Source organism: Canis lupus, chromosome 16 (assembly GCF_048164855.1).
Source record: "Canis lupus baileyi chromosome 16, mCanLup2.hap1, whole genome shotgun sequence".
Lineage (NCBI taxonomy): Eukaryota > Metazoa > Chordata > Mammalia > Carnivora > Canidae > Canis > Canis lupus.
The window spans coordinates 42,966,369-42,988,294 of record NC_132853.1 but is presented as its reverse complement, the minus strand read 5'-3'; the positions used below and the strand labels follow the sequence as shown (position 1 = coordinate 42,988,294).

Genomic DNA, 21,926 nt, shown 5'->3' with positions numbered 1-21,926 from the left:
GGGAGACCCAGAGGAAGTCCCTTGAGGGTTTCAGGCAGAACAGTGACAGGATTAGCTTTGGATCATTAAGAGACAACCACCAAGGAAGTGGACACATTCTGCTTCTCAGTACCTATTAGCTGGATGCCCCATCCTCCCTCACCACCCCACCCACCCGGCAAAGGCGGGCCCACAGAGCCCACGGGTAACGGGCTGAGGAGCACATTTGTCAGTTAGCCTCAGCTCAGATTCTCAGGAAATACCGAAATAACAAGAGACCAGAGTGACCTAACTCAGCCAGAGAAGCTGGGAGGTTTTAATCAGAAACATCAGAGAAATTAGAACCTTAACATGAACAATCCTCGCCAGCTGGAAGTTCAGTTCAGTTCTTGCCTTCAAGGTCTTTGAAAAAGAATTCTCTGTACACAATACACTGGTTAGTTTTTGTGCTTAAATAATATTCGTGGGCTGGGACTCCAACCAGGGCTGAAATCTTTACTGAAATTACACACGAACACCAGCTGATTTTCACCACACTTCTATTTGGGACATTTTGGGTATTTAAAGATAGTAAATTGTTTTCCAATAAAAAGTTAAAAATTAAAGATGAGCCTATACTCTGATATAAAATAGTAGGTGTTCCCTTAAGCCACATTCTTGCCTGGATTCTGTACCCAGTAGGTGCATAATCCATGTTGCCTAAACAGTGGGGCCCCCTTGGGGCAGCCCCTGGGCCAGACACTTCTCATAAGATCACCTCATAAGAGCATCCAGAGGCAGATGTCCCAATTTTCCCATTCTACAGAGGGGGAAACAGGTTCTATTTCCAGGCTGAGCCAGGTATTCCCATCTGATTGCTGAGCAATCATCCCAGTGCTTTAGGGCCATGTTGGGGGAGATATGGTTTCTCCAGGACAGGAAAGTGCTAGGAGCTTCCCCTTTATCCTTTAGACCTAGGGTCCATAATACTTTTAGGGGCCCAGGAAAATGTTTTTGTTGTAATTTCTTTTTATTTATTTATTTATTTATTTATTTATTTATTTTTTATTTTTTTTATTTTTTTTAAGATTTTATTTATTTATTCATGATAGTCACACAGAGAGAGAGACAGAGAGGCAGAGAGAGAAGCAGGCTCCATGCAGGGAGCCCGACGTGGGATTTGATCCCGGGTCTCCAGGATCGCGCCCCGGGCCAAAGGCAGGCGCCAAACCGCTGCGCCACCCAGGGATCCCTGTAATTTCTTTTAAAACTACAAGACAAATGATTAAAATGATCATGAAAACATAATCGTGAATCCAAGCCTGAGTCATATTCATCTTTATACAATATAGTTGTAGAATGTTTTTTATAGAAGAGGGGGCCCATGAAGGCAAAAGTCACATGTGACCCCAGTGCCCCGTAATTCTGTCCCCACATGGGAGAAGAGGGCCAAGAGCTCCTTCTCCTGGCTCCCTACCTCCCCATGTCCTGTTGGCCCCTGGGGAGCTCAGCAAGGCCTGGCCAGAGCCCAGCCTATCTGTAGAGGCCCCGCGCCACACTGGCTTGGCCTGCAGAGCCCCTACCCCACACCCTGTCCTGTGACCAGCCTCCAGAGCCCCCCAGCGTCCTCGTGGCCCAGGGCTGAGGAAGGGTGTGTTCTGATTCCTGGCAGAGCCCAGCTTCCTGTTTTTCTCCAAGTGAACGAGGTCAGGCTGCTGCTGGACAGGGACGTGGGGACTAGTTATAGGCCAATAGATCCCAACCGCGTTGATGGGCTCGGTGGCTGAGGGAGGCGGGGGACAGCAGGCCCGTCTCACTGGGCGCTCAGACGGCCTCTCTTTTTGACACCTCTGCAGACCCCCAGAGATCTCCACAAGGCTTCCTTATCTTCTCTGATCTCCTGGGCTTCAATCTGCTCATCTATGAAACAGACAGGGAGGTTACGCAGTGCCTGCCCACCCACTAAGAGGATCCAAGTCAGGCTGACATGGGAGCGGAAATAGCTTTGTCAACTGCCAAGAGCTCATCAGCCATCAGTGCAGTAGGGCTGGTGAGGAGGTGCCACCTTCACAGCATCCATTTATCACTCACTCCCTTGTCCTGTGAGGGTCTCTACCCCCATATAACTTCATCTTCACCTTGACATGGAGGATGGACCCACATTCCTATTTTATGACTGAGGAAAATGAGGCTAACTGCCTCCCCTCTAGTCCCAGGGGTGGGAAGTGACCCATGTCAAGCTGTGCCCACACCACAGCCCTCTCCCTCCTTGAAGCTGGTGTGGGCGACTCCAACTCAGAACTGGGGAATCCAGCTTCCCTCTGGTTGGTGGAGGGTATGGCCTTGACCAAGGGGACTGAGGAATTACTGGGTGGGGAAGATAAGATGCTTCAGTAGCTGGTCCCCCACAGACACCAGACAGATGCCAGGGGTTTATGTAAAGAGCCTGCCCGCAGCCTCCCAGCACCACCATCCATTTGACACTGTTCACTGAGTGTTGGCTTGCTGCCGGTACATGCCCTTCTCCGGTGCCCTTGTAGGACTCCTGCACCTTCCCCCGTCTAGGGGGTGGAGCCAGCTCTCCCACCTCTGCCATAGGCTTTGGGAGGGTTTTATAACCTGTGTTTGCCCCAGTTCCCTCTCCTGGAAAATGGGACTGATCATAGTACTGACTTCACAGGGCTATTGTTCAGATTGAAGCACTCATGCATTAATTCATAGCAATTGTCATGATCAGCACCCTCTCACACTTCTTTCTTTTCAACCCCTCTTGCTTCCCAGACCTCACTTCTCTCTTCCACTTGCCCTGCCCACTACCCTCTTGGCTTCATCCCTCCCTCATCCTTACCAGGCCCTTTCCTGACTTTGGGAAAGGCATCCAGGAAAAGGAGACACTGCCAGGAGGAGTCCACAAAACTACGGCCAAGGTAGGATCTAAGTGGAGAATCCAGCCACGTGAGAGAGCAGGGTTCTAAGCTGCCAAGGGCCTCCTCTCCCACCAAGGCTTCTTGGGTCCAGGAGGAAGGGTCATTCATGGGGTCAGCCAAGGGGGCATTCATGATGCACACTCTCCGCCAGCACCTAAAGGTCCAGAAGTCCAAAACAGAGGACAAGAGGCAGCTGAGTCGCAACAGAAGCTGGCTTTTCATTTGCGTGACTTTGAGCATGAATAAGAAATGGCGGGGGACAGGGAGTCTCATCTAGGCAAAAGCAAGCCCAGGGCAGCCTGCCCATTAGCTCAAATACTTGTGGGATGCAGAAGAATAAAATAAGAGGTTAGTGCCTGATGCATGGGTAGCAACTTATGAAATATTTGCCAAACGGATAAATGACTCCATGTGGGAGTGGAGGCAAGGTGTGTTGGAGAAAGGAGTCAAAGGGAGGTGGAGCCCGGAAACGGCACCAAAGGCCACATCCACCATGCTGAATGCAGACCAAGATGGCAGCTCACAGGTAACACCAACAGCTAACCCCAGAGGAGCACTTCGTGTGTGCCCCAACAGTTCTGTTGTCATTACCATTGTTTTACAGACAAGGAAACTGAAACATAGAGAAATCAAGACACTGGCCTGAGGTTTATAAACCCAGACACTCCGGCCTCAGGGAGGCCTCCTCAGGCAGGCCTCTCCTGCCTCTCAGTTTATTCTCAAGAGGAATATCCTCAACTTTCAGGTCATATGTTGATTCTTCAAATCAAATGTCATGTTTTGGGCTTCTCTAAGGTTTTTTGAGTTCATGTGCTCTGTTGAGGCTCCCTCAGTGGTCTTCTGACTCATTTTCTTCGCATTGCCACCTGTTTCTCCAGCAGCTCCATGCTGTTGGACATCTTGGTTCAAAATCAAAACAACATCAGCAATTAGGAGAGAGGATGTGGTGGTTTGCACTAGGGTGGAGGTGGTGAAGATGGAGAAAGTGAACAGTTGGCTCTGTTTGGGAGACAACTTCCAATAGTTTGGATGTGGGAGTGAGAACAATAATTATACTCACCTCATCGCAAATTAAATGATATGATGATCCTGCAGGGAGTGACATAATGCACGTGAAATGATATAATGCACACCAAAGGCACCAACTGTCCTCTAAAGCAGAGGAAACGGGTGAGGGAAGGGAAGAGAGCGGATGATAAAGAGGTTGCAGACTGAACAAGCCCTGAGCTTCATGCCACCCTGCACTGATACAGGGTTCCAGCTGAAGGCCCCAGTAGATGCTCCCACCATGGGCACCCCAGACAGCCTATTGCCTGGACATGTTTGTCATCAGTGCCCCTGTGGCAGGTGCTGTGAGGCACCATCCAAATCCCAAGTTGTTGGGAAAGCTGCCAGATGATGCCTTCAGCTGTCAGCCCTCTTTAGGGACCGCCTTGCCCAAGGCCACACCTCCTTCCAGAGGCAGGAGGTATAAAAGCCAGACCACATACCCTAACTGGAGCTGATGCTGAAGGGGCCATCTGAGGTCTGAACCCCCTGTGGAGCTGGCCAAAGTCTTCACTGATAATATGGTACTTCTCCCTCTGCCTAGTCTGACTTGGGTACCTTCCTTTCCATAGGTGTTGACCCCAAAGCACCTCTAATAAACTTTCTGCACTTGAATCTGTATCTCAGAATCTGTCTCCCAAAGAATTCAACCTGTAACAATCATCTTTACTCTCAACGGTGTTCCAGTTGGGATACTAAATTATACAATCACTCTAGCTCTGTGAGACCTATCAGGTCCCAGCACTTGTCACAGCTCATTGTCAATATTTATTTAGTGACACTGGGCAGCCTTCCTGAGATGGGTCATGTGTGGGTCTTATTCATTCCCAGTCATGCAGCTCAGGGCTTGTCATGGCAGGTGTTCAGTAGATATTTGATGAATGGATGAATGAACCACACTATATGAGCATTTAGAGAGCAATGCAGCCAGTGGGGTCATGGGAGGGGAGGGTTCTCTAAATCTTTGAAGGAAAAGTAGCAGCAAGACATGTGTACCCCTCCCACCCTCACCCATCCCAACCAACTGCTTTTGCATTTAGCTCCTCCCAATGACATTTCATCCTGACTATGGTTTTCAGGATTTTTGTGTTTGTGGTTTCACTCATCCCTTCACTCCCTCCTTCATTCATTCGTTTAATACCTAAGTACCTACTGAGCAATCCCTGTGTGTCAGGCCCAGTTCAGAGCACTGGAATACAGAGGTGAGTATAACCCCGCCCTCTGTCCTCTGGAAGCTCACAAGTTAGAGCGAGGAACAGTTATGTAAACAACCGTGATGTAGTGTGAGGATGCATTGCACACCAAGGCTACCCTCAATTTTTATTTTAGCGAGACTTCACTTGCACTAATGTTGGGTGGAGGGAGGAAATGGATCCTTGGGTTTGTCTGCACCCTCAGAGGTGGCTCTGATCCCAATTGTACCTTTTCCTAAGAACCCACACCCACACTCCAACCTCACTGCTGCTCCCACTCCCTCCTCCTCCCTCTCCAACCAAAATCCATCTGTCCTGTGGCTCAGGCCAGGCTCACAGTGCCTTTCAAGATGACAAGTACTGAATCATAAAAGTGGCGGTGGAGTCAGCTGTTCCTTCCTGGATAAGGGTCGGTTTTAAAGCAAGCCTTCTAGAGATAACAGCCTGTTGGTTGCCTGCTCCAGACCAGGTGGGCAGAGAGCTTGTCCTGGGTGGAAAGGGAACCCAAGCTGTAGACTTGCTTGGCGTCTTGCACAGCAGACAGGAAGCCACCCACCTTCATGGGTGAAGTTCTCAGGAGCCCCAGGTGGGCCTCTGGAGGAAACCTGGAGCCAGTCTGCGGAGTTGGCAGTGCCCAGGAGAGCTGTCAGGCCACGCTACCTCCCCACCCACCCTCTAGCTTCCCATTCCCATCTCCTGTTAGTCAGAGGGGCCGCGGGAAGCTCACACACAAAGCAGAATTCCAGGAACACCAGGCTAGGCAGACTCCTGGCTGTTTTCTCAGTTCCTTTTTGCTTCTTAAAGGTCTCCCCTGTGGGAGCTCGGCCGCATGACCTTCCAGGCAGAATCCTGGTTGATTGCCTCTGCGCTGCGTCCCCCTCCCCCCACAATTACACTTCTCAGCAGCTTCTGAGAATCCTAGAAGGTCACTGCTGGAAAGGACCGTTATAGATAGTGAAAGAGGAAGCTGAATGGCTCCAGCCCAGAGAGATGGCCTCCATCTAACTGTCCCACCTGCCAGACTGCATCTCCTCAGGGTCCCCAGCCTCCGGAAGTGCAGCCATTAACCAGGCGCCAGTGGTGTGGGGCATGGGAACCAGACAATCTCACTCTTGGGTGACTGACCCTTCTCAGAGGTGATGAAATAAAAAGGTTTAACTGTTCTAGAAAAGGGTATGTGTGTGTGCTGGGGTGCTGACAACATACAAAACCCAGGCTATGATCAGAAAAGGTAGAGAGCTCTTCCAACTCACCCCCAGCGTCACAGTGGGAGGGGGAGAGATGCTGAATTTTCTAGAAGGATGAAGACCACCTGGAGGGACTGCTCAACTGAGTGTCTATGAGTGCCAAGTGATGGGAAGATTGAGTAAGAAGTGACTCCAGGCATGTTGTTGTTTCTCATTTTCCAAGTTCCCAGATGCATTTTCATTGCCTCTAGCTCTGCTTCCCTCCACACCTCTCTTCATTAACCCTGTCCTTTCTTATCTCCCCCACAGAGGTTCCCTGCCACAGGGCCTTGAGGTACAGCCCACCCTCAGACCACAGCTGACAACCACTGGTAGAGAGTTACTACCACCTACTTGGCATCAAGGGCACATTTGTGAAATGCGCCATTGTTTACATTTGCAACCACGGAGCTAATGAACTAATTGCATCTTGAGCTAACAAGCTTGTGGGTGATTGCAGACCCACTAGTGGTTGTGGAATTGTTCAGAAGGTTCTGGCTTTGAAAGCTCTTCAAAGGCCGACCTGGGGGGAAAAAAGCTTCCTTGGGTTTGGTTACTTCATCATAGTATATTTTAAGAGATTTATTGAGCAAGTCTTAGCCAGATTATGAATATCTGACTAAGTGTAGGGCATGAGCACCCCTGGCAGAGTCGTCTCCAAATACCTCCAGAGCCAGCAATGACAAAGAAGCCTTGGGCATCTGGGGAATTCAAATGAAAGAGATTTTCTGAGGGAATGCAAATTCCTAACAGTTCATTAAAACGCGTGCATGCGCACGCACAAACATGCACACACGGACAACCATAGGCAAACCTTTGTGCCCAGGAATTCAGTGAAATCAAAGCAAATAATAAATGATAAATAAAGTGCCTAGGAAGAAATATGGAAGCAAGACCATTTTGATACCAAAGATGATGAGGATACAAAAATAAACATCAACTACAGTATAAAGAGCCTCATCTTGGAGCACCTAGGTGGCTCAATGGTTGAGCATCTGCCTTTGACTCAAGTTATGATCCTGGAATCCTGGGATGGAGTCCCACCCCCCACCTTGGGCTCCCAGCAGGGAGCCTGCTTTTCCCTCTGCCTATGTCTTGCCTCTCTCTCTGTATCTCTCATGAATAAATAAATAAATCTTAAAAAAAAAAAAAAAAAAAAAAGAGCCTCAGCTCTCTGTGTTTTGTTTACATTAGTGATTTATTCACATGGGTCATTTGAATATCACCTTCATGGGCTTTCTTTTTCCCACCTCCGAATTCCACCTCTGTTATTATTCATTTAACATTCTTCTCTAAACTGACTCATTTTCCTTTTTAAGCTTAGATTATTTTGAAAGTAGCATGATTATCCTTGATACTTTGAAAGGAACCTTCATCTTTGTAGATGAAAAATCAGTATCATTTGCTATGTAAAATAAATCCAATAAAAACCAAATACTCGAAATGCCTGGGTGGCTGGGATCAAGTCCCACATCATGCTCTGTGCAGGGAGCCTGCGTCTCCCTCTGCCTGTCTCTACCTCTCTCTGTATCTCTCATAAATAAATAAAATCTTTAAACAAACAAACAACAAACAAAAAATACTGTTAATAAGCTCTACCTAGGTCTGTGGCCTGCCAAAAACTCTAATCCTTAGACCAATACTCTGTCTCGAAAAGATGAGCCAGTGTTAGAAAAAGGTGTTAAAGACACATTGGCACCAAAGGAGACTTTCTTCTTGACTTAATTAGAAGGATTGACAGAAAGTATGACGCACTACTTCAGACTTAATCCTCTGTCTATTCTCCACTATAGGATGGCAGCTCCATGATGCAAGGACTGGGGTCTTTGTGTTCACTGATCTACCCTGCCTGGTGCCTAGAGCTGGCCTGGTATAGAGTGTGTGGTTAGTAAATATTCGTTCAACGCATGGATTAATTAATACACAAAATGACATAGGTACAAGGCAACAATTCTTGTCACATGGAATGGTTGGAAACAGGTAAGTCCATCAACAGGGGACCAAGTAAATTACATACTAGCCAATTGTATGTGTAGCCATACTACACAATGGTATAGGATGCGGTCTTTAAAAAGAACTAGGCAGCTCTTTATGTCTTACGTGGAACTCCCTGAAATGTAAAGTGAAATAAGCAAGGAACAGAGCAGTCATGTATAGCATGCTTCCATTAATTTATTTAAAAGAGGGCAGCCTGGGTGGCTCAGCGGTTTGGTGCTGCCTTCAGCCCAGGGTGTGATCCTGGAGACCCAGGATCGAGTCCCACGTCAGGCTCCCTGTATGGAGCCTGTTTCTCCCTCTCCTTGTGTCTCTGCCTCTCTCTCTCTCTGTGTGTCTCTCATGAATAAATACATAAAATCTTAAAAAAAAAAAAAAAAGTTACTTAACCTATTTAAAAAAATTTTTTTTTAAAGAGGCTACATGGGGGCACCCGGGTGGCTCAGTCCAGTTGAGCATCCAACTCTTGATTTTGGCTCGGATCATGACCTCAGGGTCGTGGGATTAAGCCCCACATCGGGCTCCCAGCTCAGGGCAGTGTCTGCTTCTCCCTCTCCCTCTACTCCTCCCCCTGGTTGCTCTCTCTTTCAAATAAATGAAATCTGTTAAAAAATAAAATAAAAAAGGCTATATGAATCTATGTGTTTGTAGATGCACAAAACATGTCTGGGAAAATGCACAAGAAACTGGTTGTTTCAAAAAAGGAAGACTTGTAGCCAGAGATGAGAGAAGCATACTCTTCTGAAATTGGGACAAAGCGCACACATCCACATCAACTATTCAAGGAATAGACTAAAAAAAAAAAAAAGGAAAAAAAGAGAAGAATTGGAAAGAAAACAACTTTCTCAGCATGACATCAGTGTTACTTAGGGCTCTGGCCCACCACGCAGGGTCCAGTGCACCACTGGCAGACGGAGTGCCTCACTTGGGGAAGCCATGGATTATAGGACAGCTCCATTAGGATGGCACAGATTTGTGAAAGCACTCTCATCTCCACAGCTGACATCTGCTCTAATCTCTGAATCTTAACTCTGGGCTTTCCCTCTACCTCATCTGAGCATCTTTTATCTTAATGGAGTAAAATATGATTGGCCCATTAGCAGCAGAATCACATAGTCCTTGACTGAGATTTCTGGCATTCTCTCTGTCTCTAGCCCATTAAATTACTTATCTCCTCCCATAGCTTTTACCAGGAGAGGTTCCCTTTCTCAGAAAATAGAAGTGGCACTCTCGACTAACCTGGATTACAGACCCATCTTCTGTACCATTTCCATGTGTTACACAATCCCTCATAAGCACAAGCTGATTACATATGAAGGTTTATGACACTGTGATTTCATTCTCGGGCCATTTTTCATGATTGGAAACTCTCAAGATGGTGACATTTTACAAATCTCAGCATACAAGTCAGTATTGCATGTAATAGAAACTCAATTGCAGTGGCTTCACCAGGTAACAGGCAGCCGGAGGACAGCAGTCCTAGGAGGTGGGCAGTCCCTGGTTGTACCATGGTTCCATGAGGCCATCAGGGACTCAGCCCATCTCCCTTTCCACTCTGCCAACCAAGAATGAAGTTTTCATTTTTATGGTCAAGCACCGGCTGCTAGATCTACTGATAGTGGGTCCACATTCCAAACAGAAGAAGTATAATGAGCCAAAAGACAAAAGGGCATGTGCCAGCTGGATTGGCCCTTGTTAGCAAGTTTTCCCAGAAGCCCTACCCAGAGACTTGTGTGCACATCTTACTGGCCAGAATTGTGTCACATGGTCACCCTAGCTGCAAGGGAGCCTTTAAAACTGAGCAGGTCTATTACTATGGGCAAAAATAGAATTCCAATCTTCTTCTTTTTTTTTTTTTTTTTTTTTTTTAAGATTTCGTGTATTTATTTCTTTAGAGACAGACAGACCATGCACACAAGCTAGGGAGAGGGAAAGAAAGAATCTCAGACTCTGCACTCAGCACAAAGCTGGGTGTGGAGCTCAATCCCAGGACCGCCAGATCATGACCTGAGCCAAAATAAAGAGTTAGAGATTTATCCACCCAGGTGCCCCAGAATTCCAATCTTAAAGAAGGATAGGCCGGATAACCCATAAGCAAAAGACATCATTTTAAACTACCATTATATTAGCTATTAAAGTATGCATAGCTTAGCCACCCAGGTAGATAAAGGAAGGCAATGAGGATATATTTATTCATTTTTTTAAAATCTTTCACACGTTTAGCATAGAGCTAAAATTGAACGTGGGACATATTTTGGGGAATGGGGGTGGCAGAGTGAGGTTAGATACCTACAATGGAACCTGGGAAGCCACTAGAAACAGGTTTCTGAAGCGGATGACAATAAGGAGCCACAGCAGGTTCTTGATCCGAGGAATGATGTTGAGCCAATTTAGTTCAACACATTTACTGAACCAACTCACCAGGGTGGTGATTATAAGCTGCCTCCAGGCACCGTCTGTACAGGAGATGAGGCAGGCAATCAACTGGGAACTGTGATACTTAAGAGGAAGCATTTCATCGGAACCTTGAGTTATGGATGTGATTTGACAGGCAGAACCAGAGGGGTACGTTTCAATCCACAGGACAGCCTGTGGCCCAGGTGCACTGCACTCGGAGTGGTTTGGGGGCAATAGAAAGTAGTACAGAAGGGTGTCTACAGGGAAGTTGTGAACAGTAAGATGGGGCTGGACTGTGGGGACCTTGAGAACCAGATAACAACCTTGTACTTGGGGTGCCTGGGTGGCTCAATGGCTGAGTGTCTGCTTTTGGCTTAGGTCGTGATCTTGGGGTCCCGCATTGGGCTCCCGTGGGGAGCCTGCTTCTCCCTCTGCCTGTCTCTGCCTCTCTGTGTGTGTCTCTCATGAAGATAAATAAAATCTAGATAAAGATAAATAAAATCTTTAAAAAACAAATTAAAAAAAAGCTTGTACTTTATCAGTAGGCAATGGGGAGCCACTGAGAGTTTTGAGCAAGGGAGTAACAGGACAGAGTAGGACAGAGTGGAATGGAAATGAGGGAAGCAAGAGAAAGCAGTGAGACAGCACCAGGGCACTGGTAGAAAGGGGAAACAAAGGAAGGCCACAGACACAAAGGACATTATGGAGAGAGAGAGTCAACATGGCTTGGGGAGAGCAGGCAAGAGGAGGTGTTGGAGGCGACGGAGGGTGAGAGGTGATGTCATAGAGAGAGATGGGGCACTGCACAGACAGAGCTGGAGATGCCAGGTGGCTAGAAGTGGAAATGCTTAATGAGTCCCTGGAAATTCCAGTTGGCTGCTCAAGAACGAGGTCAGAGATGAAGGTGTTTATTTGGAAGTTAACCAAGAAGGACAACTGAGGTGCCTCAGATACATTATGTCCGAAGCTGACACACCTTTCTTTCCCAGAACCTCTCTCCTCCTCTGGCTCCTGAGCAGCAGCAGCAGCCCAGACTTGGCCCTCCCATCCTCCAGCCACGCCCAATCTGCTGATTTATTTTCTCAATAGCGAGTCTCTCTGTATTTTGCTGATCTCTCTTGCTCCCCATCCCCTTGCACTGCCTTAGTCCAGCCCCTATCATCCTCTTACCTGGTCTACTGCAAAGCTCCCCCAACCCTGACTGGTCTCCAAATCTGTAGCCTGTACCCTATCCCCCAATCCTTTCACACTGCAGAAGAGAAATGTCTCTAAAATTCTGTTCTGGAAATGTTCTTTGTCTCTCCCCTGGCCCAGCCTACAAGACCCTCTATAATCCAGATCATAGCCAGTGGGACCAGCCTGAGTCTCACTCACCTCGTCCTTGCATCCCACACCCAGTTCCTCAATGTGTCTTGACATGTCCCTTGTCTCCATGCTCTTCCCACCTTATTCACCTGGCTTACTGCTACTATACAGCTTGGCAGCAATAGGTTCAAGCATCACTTCCTCTAAGAAACCTTCTTTGATCTCCTCTATGTGTTCTTACTTTACCCGGGGGCTTCCTTCTACCCTCTACATTGTATGGCAACCTTACCTTTCCTCTAGTGCAGGCTTCATGACTTTTTCAACTTTCTCTGTTGAGAGAGAGGCATAACAGGTATTCAACTAATGTTTGTTGAATGATTAAAAGAAGTCAGGAATGAAAGAGAACTCCTAGGGAGAAAGTTTAAAGAACTGGGGTGCTTAGGATAAAACTTGGGGAGTGCCTCAGTTTTTAAGAGTGGGAGAAGGAGGGGTGCCTGGGTGGCTCAATCGGTTAAGCATCTGCTTTTGGCTCAAGTCATGATCCGGGAGTTCCGGGATTGAGCCCTGAGTTGAGCCCTGAGTCAGGCTCCCTACTCAGCAGGGAGTCTGCTTCTCCCTCTTCTTCTGCTCCTCCCCCTGCTCATGTTCTCTCTCCCACTTGTTCACTCTCTCTCTCAAATAAATAAAATCTTTCTTAAAAAAAGAAGCGGGGGTGGGGGGAGAAGGAGGGGCGCCTGGGGGGCTCAGTCAGTTGAGCATCCAACTCTTGATTTTGGCTCAGGTTATGATCTCAGGGTCGTGAGATTGAGCCCCCCAAGGAGCCTGATTGGGATTCTCTTTCTCCTTCTCCCTCTGTTCCTCCCCACCCTCTATCTCTCCCTAAAACAAAACAAAACAAGAATGGGAGAAGGAAAGAGACACAGAAAGCGCAATATCTCCAAAGACTCAGGAAGAGAATTGTCCTAAAACCCCAGTTATCCCTTTACTGTCTCCATAATTTTGCCTTTTCCAGAACAACATATAGTTGGAATCATACAGTATGTAGCCTTTTCAGATTGTCTTCCTTCACTTAGTAATAAGCATTTAAGTTCCCTGCATGTCTTTTCATGGCTTGATAGCTCATTTCTTTTTAGTGCTGAATAATATTTCATTGTCTGAATCTATCACAATTTATTTATTTATTACTATGGAGACAGTACAAAGATCAGTGGTTGCCAGGGGTTGAGACAGAAGGAAGGAATGAATAGACAGAAAGCAGTGGATTTTCAGGGCAGTGAAAATACTCTGTATGATACCATAGTGATAGATACTTGTCATTACACATTTTTCAAATCCACAGAATATAAAGCCACAAGAGTGAACGCTACTGTAAACTGTGGACTTGGGATGATTTTGGGTCAGTGTAGGTTCATTGGTTGTTTAAAAAATACCACTCCCGTGGGGGGTGTTGATACTGTAGGAGGCTGTGCATGGGGGAAATCTCTGCACCTTCTGCTCAATCTTGCTGTGAATCTAAAACAGCTCTTTTTTTTTTTAAGATTTTATTTATTTAGATTTTATTTATCTATGAGAGACTCAGAGGCAGAGACATAGGCAGAGGGAGAAGCAGACTCCCCATGGGGAGCCTGATGTGGGGCTCAGACGCAGCCCTTAAAACAGCTCTCAAAAATGTTAATTCTTTTTGGGGCACCTGGGCCGCTCAGTCCGTTAAGCGTCTGCCTTCCGCTCAGGTCATGGTCCCAGGGTCCTGGGATTGAGCCCAGATTCTGGCTTCCTGCTCAGCAGGGAATCTGTTGCTCCCTCTCTCTCTGCCCCTCCCTCCCGCCCCAACCCCTTCTCATGTGCGTGCATTCTCTCTCTCAAATAAATAAATGAAATCTTTTTTTAAAAAAGTTAAGTTTTTTGTTGTTGTTGTTTTTTTTAATTCCAGTAATGACTGGGAATGTTTTCCCCTCTCTACTTTTCAGGTCCCAGTTTAACTCCTCAGGGAAGCCTTCTCTGAGCCTCTCCACTGTGTCAGATCCCACATTATCCTCTCCCATCCCATACCTGCCCTGGTCCTGGGCGGTGTGCCCTCCCATCTGGTTCTTACCTTCCCTTCTTTGCACTGGTGACTGATCCCTGTGGGCTCCCAGGTGAAGGAGAGGCGCTGGCAGAAAGTCATGGGGTGGAAAGGGGAATGAAAGGAGACTCTTCATCCCTCTTGGTCTTGAGTCATGTCTATGGAAGGGGTTGTGTCTCCTCTCTGGTTCCAACTTCTTCCAAGAGACCCCGGCCCCAGCCACTGATTATACTGCTTCCTCCTCAAGAACCTCTAGTCCAGGGGCACCTGGGTGGCTCAGTCAGTTAAGCATCTGCCTTCAGCTCAGATCATGATCCCAGGGTCCTGAGATCAAGCCCTGAGTCCCGCTCCTTGCTCAGCAGGAAGTCTACTTCTCTTTGTCCCTCTGCCCCTTCTCCCTACTTGTGTTCTCTCTCTCTTTCAAATAAATAAATAAATAAATAAATAAATAAATAAATATCTTTAAAAAAGATAAACAAAAACAAAAAACCCACCTCTCCAGCCCAGGAGGAGCAGTGGATTCCTGATTACCTTGCCATCTCCTCCTGGACTTCTTCGCAATTCCATCCTTTCTGTAACCAACTCCTTGGATGTTTACAAGCTCAGAGTGAGTGCTGCCTCCCTAGTTGGGCCCTGCCTGATATAATACATTGTATCCTCCTTCTCTGTGGCCTCTGTCACTTGGAATGACTTACGTCCTCATCTGGAGTCACATGCTTGAGCAAGGTCTGCCCACCCATTAGACTGGAAGCTCCAAAGGGCAGGCACAGGCCTGGAGGTTCTGCACTTCCCAGGACCTGACAGAGTAAGTGCACCGAGCACCACATTTATGGTGTCTGCAGATGAGAGATGAGATGACATCATCTGAGCAATTAGTGGGTGTCCATGGAGAGAAGGGGTAGTGGGCCAGAAACCACACAGCAAGGGGTACATGCAAGTGGGAAATGAAGCAGACACCCAGAGCGCCCAGAATTTTGGGAGTTAGGAGAGGAAAAGAAGGTTGGGCCAACAGTGTAGGGAAAAGCCAAGACAGAGGGTTTTTAAATTATGATTTGTCTGTTTCTAGGCTGGGGAGACTTGATCATATTTGGAGGTTGAGAGGAAGATGCCAAAGGGGAGGAGGTCAAGGGTAGGAGAACCTGGGACATGGGGGGTGGAACACATGACTGCAGTGGTCTTTTAGGAGGATTAAGGCCAGAAGAAGGGTTGAGAATGGTGTGGAGAGGAGACTGCAGGCAGGGAGGGGAGTTAGGAGGAGATAACCAACCAACCGGCATCGAACCTTACTTAAGCCAGGGCTCCCTAAGAGGGCCCATGAGTTGAAAAAGGTATCAGAACGGATGTTCAGGACCTGTTCTCGGTAAGGTCATTTTTGCCCAGTGCCCCACAGAGAACCCCAGCCAGTCAGCTCCAACGTCTGCAGAGATGGGCACCTCTTCTTATCCACATCACCATGGCTCCTCCTCTTCTCCAACAACACTGTGGTTTGCCATGCTCCCTTCCATCTCCCATGTGGGGCAGAATTGGTGGGAGGCAGGCAGGACCCAGGATCTGTGTGCTGATAAAAGTTTAACAACCAGCCTGAGGGTAGGTAAGCCTGGCTTTAAACTGTTTGCCAATTTCCACGGTGTAAATACTCTCTTCTAATCCAGTGTTCAGCTACCAACATGAGGTCACTGAAGGCAAAGTAGGAACGGAGCTCTAGCACACCACTGCCTGCACCCATTCCCTCTCCTGCCTCCCTGGCCCCCCACATACCTCTAGACTGGGCGGCAGCAATGGTAGGCCTAAGCCAGAGAGGACTGCAATAGCACCATGCTGCAGCCCCGGGCAGGCTCTCCTGGGGAAGGTAGAACTGCCTCTCCTCCAGAAACATCCACCCCCACCCCCCAGTCACCTCTGATCTCAGCCTCACATCTGAGTTCTTCTCAAGTATAACTTCAGTATCTCACAAGAATTTGGGGCCTGAGATCCACAGACACTCAGATGACTCACTAGCCACTTTCTCACTAGACATGGCTGGACACCATTAACTGTGCTGACTAAGGTGATAAAAACCAGAATATAATTTCCTTTTTCCCAAAGCAAACAGAAGAGGAAAAATGATTGAGGGAGCTCCAAGTATTGTCTCACTGATGCTCGACAGTCACTCACTCTTCCATAGAACTCATGGGCAAATGGCTCCCTGAAGCCCAAAGGCCCTTTGCAGAGTCCTTCATGGCTCTGGGGTCATGCCTGGTTTGAATCCCAGCTCTTTTTTTTTTTTAGATTTATTTATTTATTTTAGGGGGCGGGAGAGTATGTGTGCAAGCATGCATGGTGGGGGTGCAGAAGGAAAGAATCTCAAGATCTCAAGCAGACTCCCTACTGAGCGCTGAGCCCTCAAGCCCTGAGCCCCACTGCGGGGCTCCATCTCATAACCCCAAGGTCATGAACCTGAGCTGAATCAAGAGACTGATGCTTAACCAAGTGAGCCATCCAGGCGCCTCCCCGCCCCCCCGCCCCGCCCCAAGCTCTTCTATTACAGCCAATGACCTTGCATAAGTCACTTCTCTCAGAGCCTCGGTTTGCTCATCTGTGAAATGGGAGTGATAATAATAATACCTATTTTGTGGGGTTAGACTGTAAGTGTTCTCAACGGCGGGGGGGGGGCAATTTCCGCTTCCTTTGGGACATTCTGCAATGTCTGGAGACATTTTTTGTTGTCACAACTGGGTGTAGGAAGGGTGGCGTTACTGGCAGCTAGTGAGCAGAGGCTCTTGAACATCCTACAAGGTGTATGACAGCCTTTCATACCAAATAATTATCCAACCCCAAAAGTCCATAGGGCCAGCTGAGAAAGCCCATACTAGAGTGAATAATCAGGGAGGTTACAGACACACATGAAGCACTTAGACGTGTCCAGTTGCATTTTTGCAAGGTCTCAAAAAACAGAAGCTTCTATTCTTTTTTGGAAAAGCCCAGAGCCCCGTTTATCCCTTTTCCAGACCTGAACCCCTGGGGTAGGATGTAGAAACCCTTGAGTGCTGAGAACCTGGCTCACCACTCTAGGTGTGAGTCAGTCTATAAATGTCAATTTCTTTTATTTAAAGCAGAGCCGGGGCTGCACATGTGACTCAAGGCTGGAAGCCTCTCCAGGTTATCGTGACTTAACTGGCTGAGCTGGGAGGAAGTAATTTTGCCCTGAAGCTCTCCTTCCAGGAGATACAAGCATCTCAAGGTTAAAAGATTCCATGGTGCTCACTGAGACTGGGAACTGTGTTGTTTTTCATCTCACCCCCCATACAGCGGGGCTTGGAAAGGCCTGAGAAAGGTAACTGAAACCACGAGACCCTTCATGTCCTCAAATGCCTTCCTCACTGGTCTGTAAGGGTTTGTCCCTCTGCTGCAACCTGATGTGAAATCCCTTCTGCGGAGCTGCAATTTTAGGTCAACAGAGCACTCTCTCCTGCTAATACACATTAGTGTTAGTGGGTAGATTTAAAGACAGATAATCTTGATGGGGTGGTGTATGCATGCAGGGGACCCAAAACTAAAGAAGTGTCAAGGGAAGCTGGGTAAAGTACGTGGGCATTGGGTGTCTTAAAGGAATGAGAGCCAGCCAGGGAGCGTCTGCCGACTCTGTACCAGTGCCCACGTCTTTCTGGAGAAGTGGTGTGCCCAGAGGCAAACAGGTGGTGGGAGAGGCAAGCCGAGCATCCAGGCTTACTTATACCGACCTGAAAAGCACCATCTGGCCAAGCTCCACCTCTCCCGGGGTGACTGAAATGAAAAACCCTGGGGTTGGAAGGAATTTTAGGGGCTCCCAGCCTCCTTTTTCCCCACCATCTCCTGGTCAGTGGCCGAGCCAGTTATGCACCAGAGACTATCCAGCTCCAAAGCATGGGCATTATGAGGACCACAACTTCAAATGCTTTAGGGGCCAGACAGATGACATAAGCTAAGTGGTTGCGTGTTAAGATAACACAGGCTGAGGCTGCAAGGAACTGTAGGCTCTGCTCTAAGGCATTCAAATTCAAATTAAAAAAAAAAAAAAAAAACCAACCACATTGGACCAGCCAAACAAAACATATCTGTGGCCTGAGTGGGTGGGTGAGGCCCTTAGGTTGCGAGTTTTTGACCCCTAACTAAATAAATGGTCTTCCCTAACCCCCAACAACAGAGATCTCCAAAAAATGGCTTTGAGCTACCACAGACTGTCTGAAAATGAGAGCTCCTGAGCAGGTCTTTGCTCTAACACTTCCAGAGATGGAATGATCCTTAACCTCCCGAGACAACCTGGGATTGGGCCTGCCTAAGCCCACCACTAGAGCCAGTTGCCAGACCTGCCTGCCATGGACCAGTGAAGCAGGTAGGGTGCCCAGGTAGGGGCATATCTTTTACTCTGCAAACCATTTTGAAAAGGTTGTAGGGGCACCTGGGTGGCTCAGTGGTTGAGCCTCTGCCTTCTGCTCAGCTAGTTATCCTGGGTCCTGGGATGGAGTTCCCATCCTGCTCTCCACAGAGAGCCAGGTTCTCCCTTTGCCAATGTCTCTGCCCCTCTCTCTGTGTCTCTCATGGATAAGTAAATAAAATCTTATTTTAAAAAAAGTTTGTGGGGCACCTGGGTGGCTCAGTGGTTGAGCATCTGCCTTTGGCTCAAGTCGTGATCCTGGGGTCCTGAGATCAAGTCCCGCATCGGGCTCTCCACAAGGAGCCTGCTTCCTCTGCCTACCTCTCTGCCTCTGTGTCTCTCATGAATTTAAAAAAAAAAAAAAAAAGTTTGTAATTTTCTACTATAAATAAAATGCAAGCTCATTGTGGAAACACTGGAAAATACAGATACCTTCCCTAACCACATTCTGAAAGAAGCACTGTTGACACCTTGGACCATATTCAGATTTCAGGTCCCTTTTCTCGCACAGGTGAAGTTCCAGTCTTCTCTCTGGCCCTGTAACCTGTAAACCCAGCTGGGAGATGCTTCGCGCAGCGCTCCCACTCCGTTGCTTCTCTGGCTGCACGAAGGGGTTGCACCAAGCCATCCACAAGCTCTCTCATCAGACCCGGGTCCATTAGGCCCTGGGCTCCCCAGGCTTCTCAAGGGAAGGCACCAGAAGCTGTCTTAGGCACCAGAACCTGTCTTACTCGTCCTCAGGGATTCTACAGCGCCAAGCACACAGTAAGTGCTCAATAAAAGCGTTTCGAACCCCCCCCCCCACCCCCCCCCCCCCCCACCTCACGCCACACCTTCCCCAGCCGCCAGGGCTAAGTGCAAAGAGGAAGCAGAACCAGACCGGGGTGGGAGAGCGCCTCGCCGTCTCCAAGGTAACCCTAGTCCAAGGCTGGGTGCCCACGCATGCGCACAGCCGCCCTTCCTTCCCGTAACCTCCAGAAGCACGCAACACGTAAAAAGACTGCCAGAAGGCCAATGCGCATGTGTGGTTACACCAACACCCCGGCTGCCTCCGCCTTCTGTCAATCTGTCCGCCTAGCAATCTCTGCTCTATAAACACTGTCCGGAAATAGTGCCCATTTCTGGAAACGAGGCCTTCCTAGCCAATCTTTGCTAAGGGCTGGACGACGGGACCAGCCTGGATGCGCCTCCTCATTGGTTAGCCTGGGGGGGCGGGGCCAAGGTCGAGGTGCGGCCCGAGCCAGGAGGCGCGAAGCGAGGCAAATCTGCAGCCGCCGGGGGAGGCGTGGCCCCGGGGGCGGCCGGGAAGGCGGCGAGGGGGCGGGGCCCGCGGCCGGGGCTGGGCGACAGCAGTCCCGTAGCCCAGCGGTCGGCGGCCGGCGGCGGGAGATCGCGGGCGAGGGGAGCGCGACACTCGCTGCTTGGGGAGATCGGCGCTCGGCCGGTAGGTGACTGGGCGGGACCCCGGGGCCCGGAGCGGGGCGCCACGGAGCGGAGGGGACGCGTCGCCCCTCCGCCTGGGACCGGGCCGCCGCCTGGCCGGCCGCCCGGAATGGTGGGGGTCGGCGGCGCGGGTCAGGTCCTCCCGCGCGGGGGCCCCGGCGGCGGGCCGCGAGCGCTCGCTTCGCACCACGCCGCTAGGGTCGGCCGCACGCCGTGCCCGCCTCGCACCCCCGCAGGCCGCACACGCGCCCAGAGCGCGCGAAGGGGCGCCCTGCTTCCCCTTGCCCGACACCCCTTTTCTCCCCGCACTCGGCGGCGCCGCGGCCAAGCCCTCCCCTCCTGCGCCTCTCCCGGGGGCCCCCGGGGTGGGAACTCGCCTGGCGCGGGGACGGACGGTGGCGTGGCGATGCACGAGCGCTTCGGGGCTGTGCGCCCTCCACCTGCCCTGGCAGTGAAACCCTCGGCCTTCCCTTGGGAAGTTCTCCGGTCACACCCCGAGGCGGGGAGAAGGAGTCGACGTGCCCTTGGCACCCAGCGGGGCAGTGCTGGCCACGCTCAGCATCCTCTTTCTCACCCTGAGCCTCTGTAAGCCTTGTGTCCGCCCCACTCAGGAGTTCTTCTGTGGGCCCCCGTACGCTGTTCCCATCTTGAAAGCCCACGGGTCACTAGGCAGAAAGAGGCCTCTTGTACAGGGCAGAGTCCCACCTGCCCAGAAGCCTCCTCGGTGCTGGGTAACTTCAGAAAAAAAGCGCTTCCTTCCTAATTAGAGTTTAAAATTTTGCCTTGTGTCTTAAAAAGTGGACCGGGGAAGTCATGTGGGGAAGAAGAGGATGGCTGGAGAAGAGTACAGAAATCAGTGGTGTGAACGGTAGAATCATTTTTGTCAACTGGAAAGTGTGAACACCGGTGGCTTGATTAAGGAATCTAAAAGCAAGTGAAGTTAAGTGATGAGAAGTGGGGCCCAGTACAGAATAGCAGTCTCAAGCTCATTCCAGGAAAAATGTTGAAAACCCCTTGACTAGAAACATGGTCTTTCTGAAACATTACAGGGAGATAGTATCTTAACATTAGTGATGTTTTTTGTTTTTTTCTTTTTTCTTTCTTTTTTTTTTTTTTTTTTTTTTTTTTTTTTTTTTTTTACTTTGTATCTTCATACCTATAACCTCCTTTTTCCTTCAGACATCTGGGTGAAGAAATAGACAGTATTGTCCAGTTTGATAGGTGAGAGTACTGAGGCAGGTGGTGGGGTGGGTGGTATTCATGTTGCCTTATGCCTCATAGCTCAGACTCAGGGTGAGGAGCCTGGGCCACTGGAGTCTTAACCAGCTTCCTTCCCCTGGGCCAGGACCACCACATTATGGGACTTAGTTGCAAGAAGAAGAAGAAGGGAGACGTTTGCTGTGGTATGCTCTTACCATGAGAGGACAGGTGCTTGTCTTGCTTATGATGTATTTGGGGTTACTCTTGGTGTTTTTTAAGTGATGTCAAGGCCAGTTCTTTGGGTGCAGTGATGCCAGACCTCTGACATCTTTAAGACATCCTCACTTATTTTGAAGGGTGTGGTGAACTTCTCAGAAGATCTCAAAATAAAAGTTATATAGTCTCTGACTTTAATTTTAGAAATACGTACCCAGGTGTATGTTCCCACACTTTTGTAAAATCAGACAGCAATAAGCTGCGAAGCTTTAGGTCACCTTCTGACTGTTTTTCAGATTATAAGGAGCAGTTCTGAAGGGGAGTTTTTGCCTCTGGTATTGTCTGTTAGGGTTTGTGGGAGCGGCACCACAGACAGAGACCCTGCCAAATGAGCCTTCATCTATTAAACAAAAATGTCTGGTTGGCTGTTTCGCCTCAACAGATGGAGGTTTGGTTCCTCATTTTGGTTCTCCTGTTGAACACTGACTCCTTTGTGATCTGCTTGGAGTGTTTGTATATCATTTAATGTTGAGAGGCAGGCTTGCCCTGATTGGTTGTCCAAAT

The 21,926-nt window shown here is 48.9% G+C and overlaps 1 protein-coding gene and 1 long non-coding RNA gene across 8 annotated transcripts in view; one reads left to right on the top strand and one right to left on the bottom strand.

The window, feature by feature from the left end:
• Positions 1–262: 262 nt before the first annotated feature.
• Positions 263–20,668, bottom strand: LOC140606887 (uncharacterized). Of its 7 annotated transcripts, none has more exons than XR_012009089.1 (4): positions 14,605–16,275; positions 12,338–12,377; positions 2,807–3,039; positions 263–1,878 (listed from the first exon to the last, which is right to left on the bottom strand). It is a non-coding gene; the product is annotated as an uncharacterized lncRNA (long non-coding RNA). The 7 variants fall into 7 exon arrangements; XR_012009091.1 differs by having other exon boundaries at positions 14,642–16,274; XR_012009090.1 differs by lacking the exon at positions 14,605–16,275 and adding an exon at positions 14,141–14,541.
• Positions 19,807–21,926, top strand: part of MAP3K14 (mitogen-activated protein kinase kinase kinase 14) — a 46,736-nt gene continuing 44,616 nt past the window's right edge. Inside the window, exon 1 of the mRNA XM_072780925.1 lies at positions 19,807–19,947. The gene's annotated coding sequence lies outside the window, so the exon portion shown is untranslated. The remainder of the gene's footprint in view (positions 19,948–21,926) is intronic.